The following is a 23,311-nucleotide window of genomic DNA, read 5'->3' on the forward strand; positions in this document are numbered from 1 at the left end:
CACCATCAGATTAACGGAGTCATTATTTGTCTGGGTCATGCCCCACTTCTTGTTTTCTTTACTTTTAAATTTGTTACTACTGTTGTTAGCCTTAAATGTTATAACATGATTTGCCCTCTTATTGCTTTCTGTGGCCTAGTGGTTTCTGCCTCAGGCTTCCATTATTAGGCTCCCGTATCATGCTGCAGCAGAAATGATATAAGTAATAAGTATAGCTTCAATGATAAAGTTATCTCGTGTTAACCCAGAATACAGAATTCAGTGGGACTTGCTCCCTAGTAAGTGTATTTAGGATTGCAGCCTTACAGCCCAATCCGATGCACGTGTTCTCAAATGTTACTTCAGTCAGCCTTATTCTTAAGTACGTATGCATAGGACTGCAGCCTTACATTGCAATCCTATATGCGTCTACTCAGAAATAAGGTCTAATGCTTTCAGCAGGGCTTATTCCCACGCTGGTGGGACTAGGGTTATATCCTTAGTTATAAAATGGAATGTTTAGGGTTTGAAAGGACCAGAGATTCATCTAATCTGACCCTTTGCACTGTGACAGAAAAACGACAGAGCCAGGAAACCCCCCCCCCTCACCCCCTGCTGTGAGAGAAAAGCAGTAAAGGCAAAGGAGCACCATGCCATGAGTGCTTGAAGGGCAGTGGTAGCTAAAATGCCCCCCCCAATGTAAACTACGACTCCTATCATCCCTGACCATTGGCCATGCTGGCTGGAGTTGATGATGGATGCTGTGGTCCAAAAGAATTCAGCGGCATGGCTTTGGCTACCTCTTGCTGTAGGGCAAAAAAAAACCAGATCCCGGTGCTTAAAAGGTAAGAGTTGTCCTGAGTATTACAGGGAAATGCCAGAAAGGACATCAGTCCAAACTCTGATCAGCTGGTTCTGACATCACACAGCAACTCTGCTGAGGTAGTACGTAATGTGAATGTTTGGCTTTTTGGTGTGTGGTGACCATGATTGTCTTTCTAGTTTGCCACACTTCCTGGAAAACCGTCAATATTTCAATCACGTGTTGAACCATGAGTCATTGTCCAGAACAGACAACACGCCCAAAAAAGTCATTGTCCTTCACATCGCAGCCTCTCAAGAGCTTGAACCAGAAACCTTCCTGACCTCCTTAGCAGCATCTTCTGCAAAGGATAGCTGGGGTTGAGGGATGGGGATCGGTCCTTTTCTGTCCTCATAACTATGTTTGGTGCTGTTCCTGGCTTCTCATTAGCCTCTGGTGACCCTGACTTAAGTATGACACCTTTCCGGTCAACTTCTGGCCCTTACCAGAGCAACTGATCTCTTTGGATTTGTGCTTTCCTACCTTCCGTTGCCATACAAAGTTTTATTCTCTGTACCTGCTTTGTCCTCAACCTCCCTCTGGTCTGTGCTTTGGTCTTAGCCTTCCAAAGATGAATTATCCAGCAGTGACCATTGCCCTCCCACCATGTTTTTGACCATTGTTGACTCCAGTGTTGATTCCGCAACACCTGACATTTCCAGAAAACTGCCACTTTTGATGTGATCCAAAGCTCCTTGACCTATCGGGGCTCATCGGATCCCATTACCTAGTCCTGAGAAAACTGGCCATTGCTGACTTTGTTGGTACCAATATGGTGGGGTGGTCCTTAGACCCCAATCGTGAAAGCAAAACTCGTTATTCTCTTCCGCAGATGTTCCCACCTCTTGGCAATCCTGTCTCTCACTGTGGCCCAGTAATGTTATTGCAAAAATCTTGCAAACCGATGTGGGTTTTTCCATGACCATTTGTGTGTAGATATATGCGTGTGTGTATATACATGTACATAGATATAGATAGATAGATAGATAGATAGATAGATATATAAAGGAAACAAAACAGTTTTAGGTACATACATCATTCAATGTAAGTAGAAGTCTGTTTTCTTAAAGTGTTGACACTTTCCACCAGGTCGCCCCATTGTAACATGTCAAAAAGAGTTGTGGTCTTTTGGTTTCTTTGCTTTGTTTCTGTTTGTGCTTTTTTGAAAAGAAAAAACGTCAACAAATTGTAAAGAAATATGTTGGAATACCTGCCTTTCTGAAGAAACAAAGAACAATAATTTTTGTTACTTTAAGGTATGCTTGTTATTAAGTACCTAATAAAGATGAATAATGAATTTTTGTAGCATACTAGAATAAAGTGTACCTTTCTCTCTAGTTCATTCAGATGTGACTGCTCTCTCTCTCTCTCTCTCTCTCTCTCTCTTTCTTTCTTTCTCTCTCTCTTTCTCTCCCTTCTTTTTTTTAATAGAAAAAAGCTTATCCCAGTCGTTTTTCTCACAGCTTTTGTAGTATAAAAAATGTACAGAGGTGCATCTTTTATTTAAGGTATCAATGAATTTAAACAGAGGTGCAGCACTGGCAATGGAATTTGTTCGCAGTCATCTCACTGGCTGATAAGGACTTCTGAACGGTAGTCCAGAGTCATCCCAAGGGTGCAATGGCCTGTTCTACAAGCATCCATATGAAAGGAAGTTCCACTGAATGCACATAGGAGATACACCTTGGCAAGTCTGCTTAAGACTGAAAGCTTGGGCTCTTTCCTCTGAACTCAACACCCCAACTTATAGCTTACTCTGTGATGAAAATAAAGCAGACAACTATGCAGGTTTTAGTATTCAGACCTTCAAATGATAATTTAATATTTACATCTTACTTTTCAAGATGGCTAAAAAGGCCAACGTTACAATCTTTATGCCTTTAGTGCTATACAGTACTTGGATAATGAATAGCATTATAAGTATTATTCTATGTGGTTTGCACCTTATCTCATCCAGGTATCTTCTTCTAAGGTTGTTGTGCTGTGCTATGAAGGAGCTAATTAGCTAATTAGCAGTAAATTAAAGCTTCAGTCCTAGGCACAATTACTTGCAAGTAAGTCCCACTGAAAATAGCAGGATTTACTGCTGTGAAAACATGTTTAGAATTGTTCAATAAGAAAGCCTAAGTTGCTTAAAGGTAAAGGGACCCCTGACCATTAGATCCAGTCATAGACGATTCTGGGGTTGCGGCACTCATCTCGCTTTACTGGCCGAGGGAGCTGGTGTTTGTCTGTAGACAGCTTCCGGGTCATGTGGCCAACATGACTAAGCCACTTCTGGCGAACCAGAGCAGCGCACAGAAACGCCATTTACCTTCCCGCCGGAGCAGTACCTATTTATCTACTTGTACTTGATGTGGTTTCGAACTGCTAGGTTGACCGAGCAATGGGAGCTCACCCTGTCGCGGGGATTCGAACCGCTGACCTTCTGGTCGGCAAGCCCTAGGCTCTGTGGTTTAGACCACAGCGTCACCCGCTAAGTTGCTTACTCAAATGTAAATGTGGTTTTATTTATTATGGGATTTTTTTTCCTTAACCCTTCAGATAAATTCCTGGGATGGCTTGGGAAAAATCGTTAATCCAATAAAAACACCCAAAAGCTATGGATGAAAATGTATGCAAGAAGGTCTTGTAGTATTGTCTGGTCAGATTTAGCAAATCTATTTGAATTGCAAATTAGCTTCAAATTAGCTAATGTCTTGCAGAAGTCTGCGGAGCAGCTAAACTGTCTTGCAGAGTTCATTGCACTGATCTAGTAAGCTCACTGGTTGGACATTTTAACTGATCACAGCAATGCTCAATAAACTCTTAAATAATTTGGAAGTGACCAGGAAAACCAAAATCAGGTTCACATGTCAGAGCAAGAAGGAGAGGAACATTGGGCCTTAACACCCGATGTCCCTTTTTAATGGCACGCACTGAAATCCATACAGCATCTGTAAATTTTCCACATGTCTGGTCCACAACACCCTTACCATTTTTATTAGCTCCACAGATGTACACAATGCGGAAAGAACGAGTGACAGCTAAAGCCTTCATCTCACCAACAAACGTTTTGCTGGATTAGCCACACTGAGGGCTTGTGGGGAAGCCTCACATTTTGCTATAGGTCTGGCGTGGGCAGCCTGTGGTATCCAGAAGTGGTTAGACTCCCATCAGCCTTCGTGGTCAATGATTGGAGACAATGGACACTGTAGCCCAACAACCTCTGCCAGGCAAACCACATTCCCCAGCCCTGCTGTAGCTATAAGTCCAGTTTCTCATCTTCATTGTCCTCAGCTTGGTAGTTTTATCTCCCTGATTCTGATGGTGTGTTAGCGGAGGGAAGACACATCATGCTCCATCTTTGGTCACCACCCTACACTCAACGCTCACCTGCGACTCCTAGAAGCTTTCGGCATGCAACAGTGGCCATACCTGGGAACAGCTTTGACTGACTTGCTAAACCAGATGAGGGTAGCTGGTAAGTCTCAAACCCTCGGTGAATTAGGGACTTCCTCTCAGGGGCGTACCCAGGATCAAAACTAGGGGGGGCAAGGCGTGGGAGGGAAGGGAGGAAGCGCGCACGGCGGGGTGGGGGAGGAGCCAGAGTGCGATGGCTGCCGGCGGCAGCAGCACGAGCTGCTGAGTTCAATGGGAACAGCGCACAAGAGGGCAAGCTTCTTAGCGCCCGCTCCGCCACTAATGTGGTGGTCTTTTAAGGTGCCCTGCATGCCCAGAAGCACTCTCCTTTTTTCCCCTCCTTCGAACGCAGTTCAGCAGCAGGAGCGGCGTCTGCAGCTGCCGTTGAGTTCCCCGCGCGTGCGGCAGGGCGCGAGGAGGAGCCTGCGGAGGAAGGAGAGAGGGGAGGAAGGAGGGAAAGAGGGAGGGGAGGAAGGAGGGACGAGGAGGTGGTGAGGGAGGGAGGGGCGTGTCTTGGCCAGGAGCAAGGCGAGGAGGCCGGTCGGGAGCCCGGACAGACGGACGTGGAGCCGCCGCCGCCGCTGCAGAGGCCCCGACCTTGTCCACCTTCTCCTCCTCCTCCGGCTGCCGGGTGCTGCGCCTCTCAGCTGTTTTTTGCTTCTAGGGGGGCAGCTGCCCCCCCTAGAAGCAAAAAAACAGCTGAGAGGCGCAGCGCTGCGGCTCTAGGCTCCCGTGCGGGGAGCGCGAGCCTGGGGCCGCCTTGCTGCGCCTTCTAGGGGGGGCAGATGCCCCCCTGCTGCCCCTGCCTACGCCCATGATTCCTCTGCAGGTGAAGACAGGCTCTAGTAGATTGAGCAGATGATACTAATAGAGGGTCCAACAGTCAAGAAGGCGTAGGGCTCATCAGCCTGGGAGCGTAGCCCATCTAGGAGGAGGAAAACTTTGATCCTAAACCTCCACCGCCTTGTAGGATATTTCTGGGAGAAGAAAAAGCTAAGGAGAAAACCCTCCACAAATCCAGAGCAGAGTCCCTAAGACAGTTGGGTGGCAACTTGTATGCCTCTGTCTGGCAACTCCTGCAGCCAAGCTAGTGCCAAATGTATTGCTCTGCTTTCCTTTGGACCACCTCAGTGAGGCTGGGAGGGGGGTGTTGTCGCCTGGGAAGCCCAGAACCTCCATACACAGAGCCCAGGCTTGCGCACTTTGGTGCTCCTAACACAGCGGTTTGGCTTCACCCCCAGAGGCACACCCCATTGTCTCTCAGGACAGACAGATGCCAACAAGCGCTTCTAATGGTATGAAGTATTTACAAAGTCCCTTGGTGCCGCACTAAATTTCCTGCATAGGAATTCATCCCAATGGGGGCAAAGCTTGGGTAGCTGTCACAAAAGCAAGCATATTCCTCCATCACCCCTCTAAGGAAGAGGGACTGCTGCCTGCCTAGGCTGGCCCACGTTGGGCAGGTGTCTGGCCTGCAGGATGTACCGACTTCGCCTTTTAAAAGACCCACAAACCAGAAGCAGACCCACAAACCATAAACATATAATTAAAAAATTCTGAGCCCAGGAATTTATTCTGAGTACCAGAATCGGGCAGGTCTCACGGTCTTTTTGTACAACAATCCATTCCCAGCTACCCCAAGATTTCTTCATTTCAGCGATAAAATTTTGCGGCGGGTGGGAGGTCATTTTGTCACTGCTGTTATGTAAGCAGTTTGCACATTACTAGGGGGCTGCAGATCAGTCAGAAGCCTGGCAGGAGATCCAGATTATTCTGCCCACTCCTGGTCTCAACTAACCAATATAATCCTTGTTCCACAACTTGCGTTAGAAAATGAAATGAAGCACCTTTCATCGTTCCAACCATTTTGAATTAAGTGCATTTACACAGGAATCCTCTGGGCTTCAGAACATTTCTGTCCTAAGGTAGGGTAGTACAGTAGGCAGGAATGCCAAGAGCGCTGAAAAAAAAACCTTTTCATGAAATGGGATGGTGTTACTTAGGAAATGCAGTGGCCCTGTGTGCCTGACTGCTGCCATCTGGTGGTACTCTCAAAGGTTTTGCCGTTCACCTTTTGCATTTTACGCAGTGCAAGCTGACGTTCCCATAGCCCAGCTATTTTTAAATACATTTAAACATCAGTGATGTAGACGGATCCAGTCATGCAAAATGCTTTCTTTTCCTCAACAGTTGATCTCGATCCCTTCTCTGCCTCCCACCCCAATCCCTCCTCTCAGGCTCTCTTCTTGCTACCAGATCCTGGCTAGAATTCCAGCTGCTGCCTCTTTCCTTCCTGAATCTCGGGGGGGGGGGGCAGTTTGTTGTGTTCCTGCTTTTTTTTTAAAAAAGCAATTTATTAGCTTTTCCAATTAAAACACATTTTAAAAAAAACATTAAGCAAACAAACATTACAAAAACAATCCCACACATACATACATCTTTTTTAACAATTCTCTCCCAATCTCTCGTAAACAGTGCTCTGCCGAGCTTGACTTCCCTCCCTCCCCTCATTTGGTTTTCTATTCAGTTCTTATCTCGCAGTTCCTTTATACTTCCCATTTAATGTCATTTCGTAGGATTTATTTCAGTCCTGCAAGTGTCTTTAAACTTCTACAGTTCTTTTCCATATAGTCCACAAATTTACTCCAGTCTCTTTGGAACCTTGCTTCCCCCTGGTTCCGAATCCTGCTAGTCAGTCTCGCCAATTCTGCATAGTCTATCATTTTTGTCTGCCACTCTTCAACCGTCGGTAAATCCTGGGTTTTCCATTTTTGGGCTAACAGTGTCCTAGCTTGTTGTGTTCCTGCTAAAAAAATCAGACATGGAAATATCTGGCAGGCATCCCAGCAGTTGTGAGGTGGTGGCCCTGCTCCCACTTAGCATAATAATCCACTTTTCCCCAAACAATCTGTTGTTGTTTTTTTAATTTTCTGTCTCCTGCATATTTCCATGAGTCTCCTCCTCCTAAGTTGTGAGAGAAAGAGAAGAAAGTTAAAACTTTTTTAAAAACCTGATTTGTACGTGTATTCCTTGGCTATTCAGCCTGTAGTCCAGCCTCAGCCTTTGTAAAGGCCTTGCATGCAAAAGCTGCCTTGCATTCAGACGTAAGGGCATCTGCCTTGCATGCGGAAAATGCCAGGTTCAATCCCTCACACTTTTAGGTGGGGGCCCTGCCTGAGAACACCAAAGAGATGCTGCCAATCGGTGCAGAAAATACTAGATGGACCCAATGATGGCCTTGTTATAAGGTAGCTTCTTATATTCCTAACTGAAACTCCATATTCACTGCCTGTTTACTCCTGCCTCCTCCCCTCTCTCTTTCCCTTCAATCAAATTTGTAATCACTTCGGGGCAGGGACCTGCTCTGTAGTCTGCAAAGCAGGAGTGGGAAATCTCAAGCCCCAGGGGCCAAATGCAGCTCTCAAGGCGGCTCCCTGTGCCCATTTTGCAGGCCACACTCTTCACTGGTCTTCACTCTGCGTCTTCCCAAGAGCTTTTACCTGGCAGGAATGTGTCCTAGACCTATGATGGTGCCAGGATGGAGAGCGATGTGCTTGAAAACCTATTGCTTTTAAATTGTTATAATATATTATTATTATTATTATTATTATTATTATTATTATTATTATTAAATGATGCAGCCTGCTGTACAAAAGTAAGAGTCACCTCTGTTGCTCCCATGATGCACTGTGGCCCCTGAAAGGTATTTATCTCATCTCTGCTTTGCAATGCCAGGCACACTGGTACCATAAAATCAAAAGCAGCCATTAAACAGAAGTGGACAAATCCAAAATGTATTTGGCTATATAGGCAGAGCACCCTCTCCTTACATAACAAGTAGAAATTTACAAGATGCAGCCTTTCTGCACCATAAAAGTGTAGTAAAATCAGTAGGTATTAAGTTTATGCATCCCATGCAGCTCTTAAAGACAAGGCACACACTATCAGTAAAGGTTACAGGTAGGTAGCCGTGTTGGTCTGACATAGTCAAAGCAAAAATAAAAAAAATCCCTCCAGTAGCACCTTAGAGACCAACTAAGTTTGTCATAGGTATGAGCTTTTGTGTGCTTTCAGAATGCACACGAAAGCTCATACCTATGACAAACTTAGTTGGTCTCTAAGGTGCTACTGGAGGGATTTTTTTTTTTTTTTTGCTTTGACTATCAGTAAAGAAGATGAACAGTATGCATTATCATCACACGAAAAGGCACTGTGCTACTTTAAGAGCAAAACCTGGCCTAGTAAAGACCTTTACACTTACCAGGTTCGTTTCTTGTGTTGCTTGCGAGCCAATATGGCAACTAATGACGTTTGCCAAACCTAAAGCAGTTGTGAAAGGGGAATGTTGCTACCAAACAGTTGGCTGTCGTGAAGCTCCGTCGTTTATGCCTGAGATGCAGTTTGTTGTATTGTCCAGTAGATGGCAATAACACATTTTCTAAGAGACAGCCGCTAAACAAACTACAGTACTGTACACAGTATTGGGAAACTGGCTGGCTAGCATCCCAAGAAAAGCAAAGTGTTGATGCTTAAAAGACGTACAGTTTGGAGAAAGGAGAGCCACGCAGAGTTTGTTTTGTTTCTCTTTATGTGCTGGAAAGGTAAGATATTATTTTAGTAAAATTAAAATGGTATTGGGAAAATGGAGGCCTCCGTATACGTGTGTGTGTGTGTGTGTGTGTGTGTGTGTGTTTGTGTGATGTTTAGCCATGCGCTCTCCGGGATACTCAATTGCGCACAAACCCTCCCAATTTTCCATTCAGCCAGAGGTGGCAGACACTTCAAATTCTGCTGTACTTAGTGTTGGGCTGCATTAGGATGGCAGGACTGCACCGTTAGGGCTTTCCCCCTAAAGTTTTGTACTTCTACAGAGCTTGGAGTTCCCCCAAGCATACTGATACCTTCATCTTATTTCTCAGGGGTTCCGTTTTAGCTACAATCCTGTCGCGAGCTAAGTTCACTATTAGGAGTGGCCAGAAAGGTCTATATTTGGACCCAAGGCCTGCCCAGCCCCCTTCCTGGTTTACAGGCTCCCCTGGGGATTCACCTAATAAATTTACCATTCGTCTCCTGCAAATAACTTCACCGCTACTTGAGATTAGCGCAAAATAAAGCTTGTGAGTGAGCATCAGGAATACCAGGGTTGTAATAGAGACAGTCTTCCTGGAAGGTTACAAGATACAGTTGTACCTTGGTTCTCAAACGCCTTGGTACTCAAACAACTTGGAACCCAAGCACTGTAAGGGTTCCAGTTTGCGAACTTTTTTCAGAAGTCAAACGTGCTCCGTTTTGAGTGTTATGCTGAGGTCTGTCTGTTTTTGCTATTTATTTTGCGTTTTTGTGGCTTTTTGTTTTGTTTTTATGACTGTGTGGAACCCAGTTCAGCTACTGATTGATTGATTGATTGTGTGACTGCAGTACATTGCTTATTGCTTTCATTTTATGGATCAATGGTCTCGTTAGATAGTAAAATTCATGTTAAATTGCTGTTTAAGGGTTGTTTTTAAAAGTCTGGAATGGATTAATCCATTTTGCATTACTTTCTATGGGAAAGCGCGCCTTGGTTGACGCGATAAAACGTCAACGGTGAGATTGACTGACAAATCTAACATTCAGCTTCATACCAGCAGCTAGTGGTCGCAAGTTCTCCAGTCCTACCCTACAGGGTTGTCTGTTCTTTGTATTTATCACTCTCTGAGAAGTCGAGAGCAGCAGCAGCCGCAATAAGGAGGGTGCCACCCTATTTTCTTCTCGCAACGATCCTGTGAGATAGACTAGGCTGAGAAGGGGCAGCTCACCAAGGATCACCCAGCAAGGAAGGCCTATAAAGTCTCCTGTTTCTTCTTTGTGGGAATACAAAGGCAGGGAGTCTATTTCATGGGCTCGCCCGGCTGTCGTCATATCCTCCTGGGTTCGTGCTTACGAAGAAGCCTTACATTCATCCCCCACCCCCACCCCCGAGCTCAACGCAGTGTTTCCTTCCAGCAGAGGAAGTTGGTTCTTGTTTCTTTCCCCTCGCAGAGCCCCACCTTTGCTCTCCTTGGAAACTCCAGCCGGTCCCAAGTGCCTCTGGGACGGATGCCAGGGTAAACATGAGCAGCAATTGAGGCTGCTGCTTCTCAGCCCCGCTGCATGAGTCAGCTACAGCTGGGATGGTTTAAGCAAGCTCATTAGGAGTCAAGTTGTCCAACTCTGCTGCTCTAACCTCACAAAGCTTTCTATGCTGGGCTCTAATCTCGACCATACAGAAGATGGTCTCCATAGCTACTCCCAGCCCCTTCGTTTGAGCTGTGGCCTCACTTCCCCTTCTCAGTTCATTATGGGATTAAAGATCCGTGCTAGAGTATGGCCCTGCAACACTGGAGCCATGTCATGCTTGACAACAGTGCCATCCAATAAGTCCCCTTTCGCCAAGCTGGGGCCCACCAGATGTGTTGGACTACAATGTCCATCATCATCTCTGATGTAGTCCCATCATCTGGGAGGGCGCATGGTTGGGGAAGGCTGCAAAAATTGCGCAAGATGGGGTACACTGTCCTAAGTAGGCCCCTAGACAGCATCTTAAAAAGCAGAGACATCACCTTGCCGACAAAGGTCCGTATAGTTAAAGCTATGGTTTTCCCAGTAGTGATGTATGGAAGTGAGAGCTGGACCATAAAGAAGGCTGATCGCCGAAGAATTGATGCTTTTGAATTATGGTGCTGGAGGAGACTCTTGAGAGTCCCATGGACTGCAAGAAGATCCAACTCTGTGGGACAGTGTCCAGAATTCTCCGAGGAAGAGAATGTTCCTCAAATGTGCTTTGAAGGTATCGTCTGTACACAACATTGGACTGCACAGAGGAAGCCAATCTTGATGAGCCAACAGGCTCTGAATGGCTCCTGCCTCAAAGCTGCTGAGAACAGTAATAAATCACTTGACAGTTTTCATTCATTCAATCCTAATACAGTAGTAGGCCAGTATTTATTTTTCTCTCCTTTCCATTAGCACATTCATTTTATTTATTAATTTTCTATCTTGCCTGCCTGTCAGAGGGCCTGATATGGCTACTCTAGAGTAACGACTCCAGCATGGTCTTTTAAGGCTTTTATTAAGTGCTGATTATTTACAGTGTTCAGAGCAGTAAAAATGCATCCTTAAGGTGAGGTGTCAGAACCTCCGAATGGCGATTGGCGCGTTTTCTTCCAGCACCAAAGCTTTGGCAGACCCAACCTCTTCCCCCTACGTTTGCGTCGCAATTCGGGAGTTGGGGGGATTGGCCTCCCCCCCCCCCCGTGCGTCCAACTTCCTGTCCCACCTGAGGCATGGGCTCCACAACCTTGCCTGAGCCTCAGACACCACTTCCTGACTCTCCACTGGAGGCAGAGCTCTCCTTACTCTCTCCAGCGCTTGGGGATGGGCTGGAACTTAAGATGGGAGGGACTTCCCTGTATCCCTTGTCCCTCACACTGCCCTTCCAAAGGAGCCCATAAAAAAGATGTGCACTTTTTCAAGAAGGAAAGGTCCAAGAGTAGAATTGGTTGTTGTGGCTCTTAAAAACAAACAAACAAACAACAAAAACCATTTACACAATAGTCAAGGTAAAGGTACCCCTGACCATTAGGTCCAGTCGCGGACAACTCTGGGGTTGCAGCACTCATCTCGCTCTATAAGGCCGAGGGAGCCGGCGTTTCTCTGCAGACAGCTTCCGGGTCATGTGGCCAGCATGACTAAGCCACTTCTGACGAACCTGAGCAGCGCACAGAAATGCCGATTAACTTCCTGCCTATTTATTTACTTGCACTTTAACGTGTTTTTCCTTTCAGGTCCAACGGTATAAAGGTTTTACTAAGACTGATAAGTTTGAGGGTATCTGGTGGCCTCTCCTGGTGTTTGTTACTTGATCGGGAGAGCACAGTCAACCTCTACTCTCACAGCTCAATTTTTGGAGACAGTTTAGGTCAGTGGTCGTCCATTATTCTTGGTATATCTCATATAATAGTATGACATCTTACCATTTTAGCTTCGAAGTGCTCCCTCCCAAAAGGCACTTAATGCTAAGCATTTGCAACCCTGCTGTATTGTTTGCTTTTCTCTCTTTTACTGTATTATCCTTTTTTAAAAAATTCATTTTCTTGTTCTGTTTGTCCTCCTCTGAGGTTTGCAACTGCTTTCTTTACTTACGTAACAAAATGAAATAAAGAAATACTTTATGGAAAACAACGGCGGCGACATCTGACAGAGCAATCAGCAGATTTCTAATGAGGAGCATGGGAACCGCGCATGAAAAGAAAGGCTCACTCATGCAGACAGGATGCTCTTCCTCAAAGTTGCGCAAGGCACCCAAGCCACAAGACCTGTTAGTCTTTTTATTTTTCAGGGCGTGCTCCGCTCTGCTCTGCTGTTACTTTCTGCTCCTTCTTCTGGGCTGCACTGCTTTGATCAATGTCTTCTCATCTGCAATCCTCTACTCATGGGAGATTATTCCAGTGATGCAGACCATAATGTCCATAGATTTGCCATGGCCCCTCTACTGATTGCAGAGCCCAGTGTGAAACCCCAAGCACCCTTCAGAGGTATTCTTCCTGGAGTCCTTTCAAACAGGGGTAGCTAACCTGTGGTCCTGTCTCTGCTGCTGCACTCTTAATTCCCAGCAGGGTCAACAACACTTGCAGGTCACAAATTAGCCACCTCTTGGCCCAACACCCCCCAAAGGAAGTGGCTTTGTAAGTTATTTTGGCTGTTTTCCCATTACTTCATTTGATCGTATCTTTAAGATATATCTTAACTCTACATGAACTGCCTGCATTTGTCTCCCCTGCAATTTAAACCCTTTGCATTTTATTGTATCCTGTTGTGATGCTTTAAAAATAAATAAATCATCTTACAACATGACTCAATATTTGAAAGTTGTACATAGAGCTTTATTTTGAAAGTGTGTAAGATGGCATAACTTCCCAGAGCAGTATGCTGTTAAGAAAATAAAACTATATAATAAATTTAACAGCAAAAAAAAAAGTGTTTTCTCCCTCTTAGGATGCAACTTTATGCCAGGGTGGCGAACCTCAGTCTCAGGGGCCGATCCTCTCTGTTTGGCTCTCATGGCTCTTCCCTGACCATCCCTGCTCTGCTCACACCCTTCATGTACCCCAAATATTTTTGCCTGACTGGAATTTGCCTTTGACCTCTGAAGAGTAGAGAAGCCCATGTGAGTGTGTGGAGAAACTAGGCTGCTGAAACAAAGGTAAAATGTGTGTTTATTGCTCTGCCTACTTTTACCTCTGAGATGTGGTCCCAGGAAGGATGAGAAGAAGACGACCTCCAGGCTAGCAGATCGGGATAGATGCTCATTGTCATCGGGCAAATAAGAACAAATGCTCAATGAGGAGTGGATGCTGTAAGCTTTGTACAAGCAGGTACCAGGATGATAATTCCATCAGCAGGTTGTCTGGGTGAGACGCAGGTGCCCATACCAAACAAGAAAAATATCCTCTTTGCATGATGATACCTCTTTCATGCCCTACCTAAAATAGCCGCTCACCCAGTACCGGTGGTGGGCCACGTTTGCAGCCCAGCGTGCGACTTCCCTGTCTTCCCAAAGCCACGCTGCTTTGGTCGGCCATCGCTCCACTCCCACAGCTGTCACAGAGCCTGCCAGGATCCCGCCAAACCCAGATTCAAATTTGGCCTATCCATGGCAGCCAGGGGGGCAGGGCAACTAAAGCACACCGAGTTGTTGCAGGCTCCACTCCGGTCCGCTCATGACAAATAACGAGGGATGCGCTAGAGTGCCCTCATGCTGAAATTGCAATAGGCAGGCACTTCGCACGGTCCCCAGGATGCTCATTCATCTGGGCAAGAATGATCTGGTTGCACAAAAGAGCATCAATTTAATCATGGCAGCAATCGTGGACATTGAAAGAATCCGGGCAATGTGCCCAGACAACACCATCTTTTGGTCTGAGCCCCTTTGCCCCTGCGATGGAGAGGGGCCTTCAAGCCTTCTCACCTCAATTACACCTTCATAAAAACCAACAGGGCTTTACGCAATGCGGCCCTGTGTCTTGGTGGCCGAGGGATCAGACGTCCGGACCTTAAAACTACAAGTTGGACCTTTTCAGACCTGGCGGAGTACACCTCACTGCTATCGGGAACGAACATTGATTGGGAGCTATGAAGCAGGAATGGTTTCAATTGTACGTGGTCTTTGCAGTGAGATTGCGATTTTGCAGTCTCGAGTGGCGGGTTTTAGGCCTTGGGCGGAATCCTTTAGTCTGATAACTGATGAAGGGCTGAAGTAGTGACTCACCCCTTCCGTGATGGCGATAACACAGTACCCTGTTAGAAGGGTCTTGAGGGGAGTCTCTTCCACAAGCGCACAACAGGTGGGCCATAGAACTCCCCCCTGCATCGCGTCTGCGTAAACACGTTTTGCTGTGGTTCCATATTCGCATTTGACCCTGCCATGCCTCAGACCCCCAGCAGGGGGCTGAGAGGGATACATGCCTGGTGCTATGCCAAGGTTTCCTATGTCTGAAATTTAAATAAAGTTGTAAAGTTGTAGCCAATTTATGTTCTCATGTCTTCGCCTTTGATATCAGGTCCAGCTTCTGGGGAAAGGGGGGGGGGAGAGTATGTGGCTGGGCATGCAAAGAAATGCTTGTCCATGCTTAATACCTCCACTCAAATGCTATCCTTAAGTACAATACCTGAAAGAGCGTCTCCACCCCCATCGTTCTGCCCGGACACTGAGGTCCAGTGCTGAGGGTCTTCTGCTGGTTCCCTCACTGCGAGAAGCAATGTTACAGGGAACCAGGCAGAGGTCCTTCTCGGTAGTGGCACCCGCCCTATGGAACACCCTCCCACCAGATGTCAAAGAGAAAAACAACTAGCAGACATTTAGAAGACATCTGAAGGTTAGCCCTGTTTAGGGAAGCTTTTAATGTTTAACAGACTCTTGTATTTTAATATCCTGTTGGAAGCCACCCAGAGTGGCTGGGGAAACCTAGCCAGATGGGCGGGGTATAAATAATTATATTATTATTATTATTATTATTATTATTATTATTATTATTATTCATCACTTTTGTAACTGCGAACAGATATTGTTGTTGTTTTTTGTTTTAATGTGGATTTCTTGCACCACAGCAACGAAAAATTTCAATCCACCTTATTTCCTTAAACCTAAATTTCTGATATGCAATTGAACCCCCCCCCCCAAAAAAAAAAACCCCAGCAAACTGCAGGTGACCCAGCACACATTTCCACTGGAAAACAGTTCCTCACTCAGCAACTGGGTGCTTGCTTGTTTACTATATTCTATCCCCTATCAGCGCCAGTCTTTGTATCAAGCACTCCATTAATCTTCTTCTTTGCCTTATTCATCTTACCTGAAGTGTAAGCCCCTTCTAGACTCACCTGGAGCCCCTTCTGTTTCCTGTGCAGCTGCAGCAGTTATTACAATGTTGAGGCTAAATAAATGTGAAGCTCTAGCCAACTCCCTATCCCCTGCTGGGGAGACTCTGCTGGCTTAGAATCGCATACTTGTTCCCACAGGCATGGGTCCAGACTAACAAGCGCAGAGCTGTTGGTTTGAGCATGTTGCCACATCAAATAGAGGAAGTCTCAGAACACAGAGCACATTCATGCTGTTTTACCAGCCCATGGGGTCCACTGATCAGCTGGCATTGGGAGGTGGAGTGTGCAGGCTCCTAGAGGCCGCCGAGCCAACATTCCCCCGAGGCTCTGCTGGAAATAAAAACAGAGAGCTCTCACCTGGATTTCTCCAGCTGGGGCACAAACAAGAGTTGCTGTTTGGCCATGCAATGTGCGCATGAATGTGTTGCCTCTTTCCCTGTCTTTGCCTGATAAGACAAGACTCCTCTCTCTGGGAATGCAAGGGATAATGGCTAGCACAGAGATAATGTCTAGCACCTTCGCAGTGGTCATCGCAAGAGGCTGCCTATAAAGGAAGCACTAAAACCACTTATGTCCGGCCATTATATGTGGCCATATAGCTTCAGCAATAAAGGAAGAACACCTGTAGTACTTTGGAGGTTCCTTTTTATTGCTGTTGCAATAAACACCAACAGAGGAATAAAATCAATGGTCCTCAAACTATGCTTGTTTTAATACTTGCTGCTATGGCCATTCCCCAGCCAGCTCAAGCAAACAGTTGTCAATGTTGAGCTAGACTTGAAGATGGCTAAACTTTGTTGTAGACCAGAAAGATGCAATGTCCAGGATACCTGAGGTGTGGATAGTGACATTATATAGCTTTGTCACAAGGTGGCACTATTGAGCTGGGTGGAGTCAAAAGTTTTCTGTTGCTATTCTGTCTTACTTAAGAGAGAGAGAGAGAGACCACTGTCGTCGTCGTCGTCATCAAAAACTTATTACGGTCATAGACCAGCACAAGTAGGGTGGGGGTACATTTAGAATATGTAAAACTAAAAAGTATTAAAACAGAAGGTATATCTAAAGGACTATAAGAATCTAAAAGAAACTAGTAAGAATATAAAAGAAGGGTTAGGAGGATTAAACGGATGTGGAAGAACATAAAATATTATTATATAAAAGACTATAACTCCCTACTAAACATCTTCCAAGACAATAACGCCCACTCACAACACAAGGAGCTCATAACCCACCTCCTCCTCTCAGCAGCCAGAAACATCATAGCCAGACACTGAAGAGACCTGTCAGGAGTAAGCATAGGCCAATGGTATCAAATACAGTAGTATGGGAAACAGCCTTGTTAGAAAAACTAACCAACAAACTGAAACTGACACAGGGACAAATAGAAGATGCCTTCGCCCGGTATGGTTCCCCTTTATCACATACACAAAACCCCACACATACACTAAGTAGAATAGAAGCATTGCCCCCCGACCCCCCCCAATCACCACCACCACCCACCTCTTTCCTCCTTTTTCTTCATAATGTAACACTAATGTCTCAACAAATGAAACTGATCTGTAGAAAATGTAACTTGGAAAAAAGAGACATTGCACATACTTTTGTAAATCAAGAAATCTTTAATAAAAATGTATTTTAAAAAATAAGAGATGATAACTATCAATGTAGAGAGCACTCTGACGTGAGTGTTCATTAAATCTAGTTTGTGACACAGGTCATCATCCGACAAATTTAAAACCACTCTGTTGGTCTGTCTCTGCGCAAAAGGCCAGTCTCCGAATATTTACTGTATACAAGGACTGGCCAATCCCCAGGCTTTGTACTGTCTCCCAATAGCAGGATATGACATCACTCACCCCTTCTGTGCCTTAAGATGTCTTGCAGCCTGACCCTAACAGTTCTTCAGTGGGCTAGGTGCCAACTACAGCTCATAAAGGTCTCACTTCAAGCTCCGTAGTCTTCCAGCAGCACCTTAGAGACCAACTAAGTTTGTCATTGGTATGAGCTTTCGTGTGCATGCACACTTCTTCAGATCAATGACAAACTTAGTTGGTCTCCGAGGTGCTACTGGAAGGAATTTTTAAATTTTGTTTCAACTACAGCAGACCAACATGGCTACCTACCTGTAACTAGTCCGTAGCCTTCAACGCTTTTATTTAATTAAAATATTTACATCTTGCCTGACAAACTCCCAACGCATGTGGCAATCAGAAAACATTAACAGACAATGAACCCTTTTTAAGGGCACAGATCACTGGAAGAGTGGAGCTATAAAAAGTCCACACCCTCGTATTCAGACGTCATGGCTGTTGCAACTGATGTTCTTGGAAGCTTTCCCCGATAGCCATGGGGCAAAATAGCCTCCCCTGGAAGTGTGTTGCCTAGCAACCGGAGGCAGAGAGCACAGGCTAGTTCCATCCCTGTAGATTAGTGTAGGGTTACCAGACGTCCCCAGTTTCCGGGGACAGTCCCCAGCTTTGCAAATCTGTCCCCGGACAAACTCCACCCCTGGAATGTCCCCAGATTTGCAAATCTGTCCCCTGGAAACGTGGCAGTCCTCTGGCCAGTGTGCCTCCCTTCAGTTCTGCAGTCCTGGGGCAACTGGGGTTGCTTCCAGGTTGAGACATAGTTTGCATGAGATCTCGGGAACAGGTCACTGGCAACAAGGTTGTTGGTTTTGTAACCGGATGTTCCCTGGGATTTTGCATGGCAACGACGCCATGCGGATACTGCAGGAAAAAACTTGTGCGCATGAGGAGCACTGGTCACACATCTGGAAGCACCCTAGGGGGAGAGCAGCTTCCAGCGATGTGGTATCAAAAGAATAAACGGCAGTCATTGCTTCAGATCAGGTCTACACAACTTGAAGCCGTCTTTATGCTAAACCATAGCTGCCAAGTCTCCCGTTTTCTCCGGGAAATCCCCGGTTTCCCAGCTGTTCCTAGCTGAAAAAACAGATTTTTTTCCCGGTTTATTCTGACGTGGTGGCCATTTTGGAGCTGGGCGGAGCATGCTCACAAACGACTTTTGATGCTGCTCTGCCCAGTTCCAAAATGGCTGCAGTGCGACTTCTGGCGCGGTGGCCATTTTGGAACTGGGCAAAGCAGCATCAAAAGTCACTTCTGAGCAGGCTCCGCCCAGTTCCAAAATGGCGGCAGCGCTACTTCCGGTCTGCTTTTTCCGGCCCGGTCCCTTATTTCTCTGACAGCAACTTGGCAGGTATGTGCTAAACCTACCCTCGCCTCCCCTTCCCAGTATTTGTAGTTCTAGCAGACAGTAAATGTAGCACAATCACCAGCCCTCTCATAGGCTGCTAAAGATGCTCGTGGGATGCATTTGGACCACTGGGGCACTTTGGTCCATCAGTCCCTGTATCTTCCTCAACCCAACTTGTACCAAGCCAGCCAGCAGACAGGTGACACTCCTGGTGACTCATGGGAGGTTAAGTATACAGTGTTTTGGCTCAGAAGATGTGCACATATTGGCTTGCGTTCTGGCACTTGTAGACTGATTCAGGCATGCTCAGTCCAGTCACTTAGTCTAAGCTTCTTCCTCCCTGCCAGATACAGCCCTGGGTCCTTTTTATCAGCCTAGTACACATTTATCCTTAATGCGCCTTGTTTCAATAGAATGGCTCCAGGCAGCGTTTTGCTGCAGAGGAGGCAAAGAGGGACAGCTGATCTTGTTCAGCCTTAAGTCTTCAGGGAAATCTCTTTCTCTGCCTGGCGAATAAGAGATGAGGTGGTCAAAATTACTGCCCTATCTAGGACGGAAGATTAAGACCTCAATCTAGAAGTGAAAAAGGAAAAGGAAATTAAGCCGAACTTGTTTCTGTGTTGCCAAGGAAAGACTTCCGCAAGTAACTGAGGAAGGGCTGGCTGAGATCCTGTGAAGGCCAACACTGCAGTGAACAAAGTCCCTTTCATGAACTGGACTGTTTCTGCAGTGGCAGGCCTACATTTTGGGGCGCTGAAGCTCGAACAGATATGGGGGCCCCTTCACCACCAGCAACAAGGGACTCAGCTATACAGCTGCAAATAAAACAATTTAAGTGTGTTGTAAAGTGCATTATACAAATGTGACACGAGATGGAGATGGTGAGCTATGGCAAATTTAATAATAATAATAATAATTTATTATTTTTACCCCGCCCATCTGGCTGGGTTTCCCCAGCCACTCTGGGCGGCTCCAACAGAAATATTAAAATACACTAATTTCTTAAAGATTAAAAGCTTCCCTAAACAGGGCTGCCTTCAGATGTCCTCTAAAAGTCTGGCAGTTGTTTTGCTTTTTGACATCTGGTGGGAGGGCGTTCCACAGGGCAGGTGCCACTACCGAGAAGGCCCTCTGCCTGGCTCCCAGTAACTTGGCTTCTCGCAGCGAGGGAACCGCCAGTAGGCCCTCGGCACTGGACCTCAGAGCGAGCGATGGAGGTGGAGACGCTCCTTCGGGTATACTGGACCGAGGCCATTTAGGGCTTTAAAGGTCAGCACCAACACTTTGAATTGTGCTCGGAAACGTACTGGGAGCCAATGCAGGTCTTTCAAGACCGGTGTTATGTGGTCTCGGCAGCTGCTCCCAGTCAATGCAGTATATATATATATTTAAAAAATTAAAAAGCATTTTCACAACATTTTTATATGTGTCTAGATTCCACCAAGGTCTGGGTAACCACTGCTATCTTCTTAATGGGATTGTTCCACGACATACCAACACACACGCACACAAAAAAGCTACATCATTTCAGATTTTCATTAAAATTGCTGCACTGGATTCTCTCACATGTCAAAGCCACTGGTGTGAATAAAAATTCCCTATGCCTGATAGTTTTCAAGTTATTGGGGGGGGGTGAAAATTAGGAAAAATTAGGTAAATATTATATGCAGGCATGATGCATTTTTAAATCAATTTTTAAAAGCAATGCAAACTAAAGATGCTTTTGGATCCCCTCTAGGAATAGGGGCCCTGGACTTTAAGCTTCTTTAGTTTCATCGTAGAGCCATCTCTTCTGTAGTGCTCTGGGTTCATAGTTATTGACTAAAGTAGAAGTGGGGAATCTTTTTCAGCCTGAGGCGACATTCCTTTCTGAAAAACCTTCCAGGAGATGGCAGGGCCAAAGGCAAAAATGGGTGGAATGTAAATTTTATCCTTGTACAGAAAGCTAGTTTGTACACACGGGTCTTTCTGTCCTCTGTCCAGGCAAGCAAGAGTCATTGTCATCAAGAGTTCTATGAAATTCCAGCCAGGAAAAAACACTCAAACAAGGTGTGAAGCAAAGCTTGGGTTGCCATATTTCAAAAAGTGAGCTCTGTTAGTTTTGCTCCAAAGTTGCTGAGCTTTTTCTGCAAAATCTCCCCCCGAAAAAGTTCTTGAGCTATTTTTAAGGAAATTCGCCAAAAACTACACTTCCGACATGGGTTGCAGTACATCCAGATTTCCCCAGACAATTCAGTGATTTCCGCCTGGACACAGTTGCCGACAGCCGGATTCTGCCTATGTCCGCGAAATTCCAGATGTATGGCAACTTTAAGCAAAGCAGATGAAAGGTCTTACCAGGGGAAGAGTCTGTAGGGCCACATACCGTAAGAAAGGCTTGTAGGGCTGCATTTTGCCCCTGGGTCTAAGCAGATAAAATAGCATGAGTACATCTAGAACAGTGTTTCCCAACCTTGTGCCTCCAGCTGTTTTTGGACTACAACTCCCATCATCCCTAGCTAGCAAGACCAGTGGTCAGGAATGATGGGAATTGTAGTCCGAAAACAGCTGGAGGCACAAGGTTGGGAAACACTGATCTAGAAGTCATCCACAGAAGCCAAATATTACCAGCATCCCCTCTGCTGCCACCAAACTGTACATTGGCTCCAAATGGCAAAGGCGGAACCAGGGAAGAGTGATGGGTGCCACGGTCGCAGAACCTCTGGGGTGCTGCAAAGGATGCTCCAACTATGGCGTCTAACAGAAGATGAGAGGTGAGGGGCAGCAGATTTTGGTGTCGCACAGGCACCTATCCTGAATCAAAACTGCTGGTGCATTGGAAGCCGAAGCCCCGACTGAATGGCAGAATCTTCAAACCTCTGTTTCCTATTCTTTGTAGGAGAAGGCAGCTGTATTGCAGTGAGCAGCAGCAGCAACAGAGCCCCACTCATCAGGGGTGTGGAAGCCGGTTCAATAAGCATGGAGCCCACATACTCCCAGATGTGTACTTGGGTCCCTCCCCATACATTGGCATCACCTTTCATGGGGTTGTAAAGATGGCATCTTTTATATGCCTGTTTTCTTTGTCCATGGAGTTTTCTTGGCAGGGATACTGGAGTGGCTTGCCAGTTCCTTCTCCAGGTGGATTACATTTAGTCAAAACTCTCCACTATGACCTGTCCATCTTGGGTGGCCCTGCATGGCATAGCTCATAGCTTCTCTGAGTTATTCAAGCCCCTTCGCCACGACAAGGCATTGGTCCATGAAGGGAGAGCTGGACCATAAAGAAGGCTGATTGCCGAAGAATTGATGCTTTTGAATTATGGTGCTGGAGGAGACTCTTGAGAGTCCCATGGACTGCAAGAAGATCAAACCTATCCATTCTTAAGGAAATCAGCCCTGAGTGCTCACTGGAAGGACAGATCGTGAAGCTGAGGCTCCAATACTTTGGCCACCTCATGAGAAGAGAAGACTCCCTGGAAAAGACCCTGATGTTGGGAAAGATTGAGGGCACTAGGAGAAGGGGACGAAAGAGGACGAGATGGTTGGACAGTGTTCTCGAAGCTACGAACATGAGTTTGACCAAACTGCGGGAGGCAGTGGAAGACAGGAGTGCCTGGCGTGCTCTGGTCCATGGGGTCATGAAGAGTCGGACACGACTAAACGACTAAACAACAACAAAGATGGCATCAGCACTCCCACATGTGTATATGCATACATTCTTCGTACCTGCGAACACAAATAGCTCAGATGCAGGTAACTAACTTTCAGTGAGCATGCTGCCTGTGAACCTGCACGGACAATAGCTGAGCTGTCCAAATCAGCAAGTGTACAGTCTTCCACGCAAACACTTGCATACGCTTAGAGGCAGCTTGTTTGTGTGTTCCTTTTAGCAAATGAGCAAGCCTTGCATTAGCTCTCTTCGAGATAAGCCTGGTGCTAGATAACACACTGCTGTGAAAGAAGAGTAGAGAGGTATTACTGTTCTTTCGATTGCAAAATTGAATTATTGCCCCGGGCATTGTGCTGCAGGCTCTCCTGCTTCCATCTAATCTCCGGAGATGGAGAGATCCATTATTGATACTCTAGGCGTGGGTTGCATTAAATTTTTCATGACAGCTAATTTCAATAGCACCTTTCATTGCACAGTATACTACCAACCCACCAGGGTCCTCCCTGTGCTACCCTCTCTCATGTCTCAAGGCTGACAGATGGATAGTGGCATGCAGCTTGCCTCGCAAGAGCTGGGTGTCAAGCCAATGAAGAATGGCCTTCTCCATCTTGCCTCAATTTCTCAGCAATGGGGAACCAAGCTATTTTTTAACACCCTGTCATGCCAAGTGCCCTCCTTCTGTATAATGTGCTGACAAAGGATGGCAATCCCGTTCTTTTCCCCAAGGTGACAGAACTGTAGAGGACATAATGATACATCTGCGTTTGGCTAAAACTGTGTACGTTTCTGTCAGGGGTTCTTGC

At 46.0% G+C, this 23,311-nt stretch overlaps 2 long non-coding RNA genes across 2 annotated transcripts; one reads left to right on the top strand and one right to left on the bottom strand.

The window, feature by feature from the left end:
- Positions 1-7,004: 7,004 nt before the first annotated feature.
- Positions 7,005-8,625, bottom strand: LOC148684530 (uncharacterized). The gene is made up of 2 exons (XR_015945889.1): positions 8,505-8,625; positions 7,005-7,207 (listed from the first exon to the last, which is right to left on the bottom strand). It is a non-coding gene; the product is annotated as an uncharacterized LOC148684530 (long non-coding RNA).
- A 53-nt stretch (positions 8,626-8,678) lies between these two features.
- LOC132592744 (uncharacterized) lies at positions 8,679-14,790 on the top strand. Its single transcript, XR_009558247.2, has 3 exons — positions 8,679-8,844; positions 12,049-12,182; positions 13,259-14,790. It is a non-coding gene; the product is annotated as an uncharacterized LOC132592744 (long non-coding RNA).
- Positions 14,791-23,311: the final 8,521 nt, after the last annotated feature.

This window comes from Zootoca vivipara, chromosome 9, assembly GCF_965207765.1.
Source record: "Zootoca vivipara chromosome 9, rZooViv2.hap1.1, whole genome shotgun sequence".
Lineage (NCBI taxonomy): Eukaryota > Metazoa > Chordata > Lepidosauria > Squamata > Lacertidae > Zootoca > Zootoca vivipara.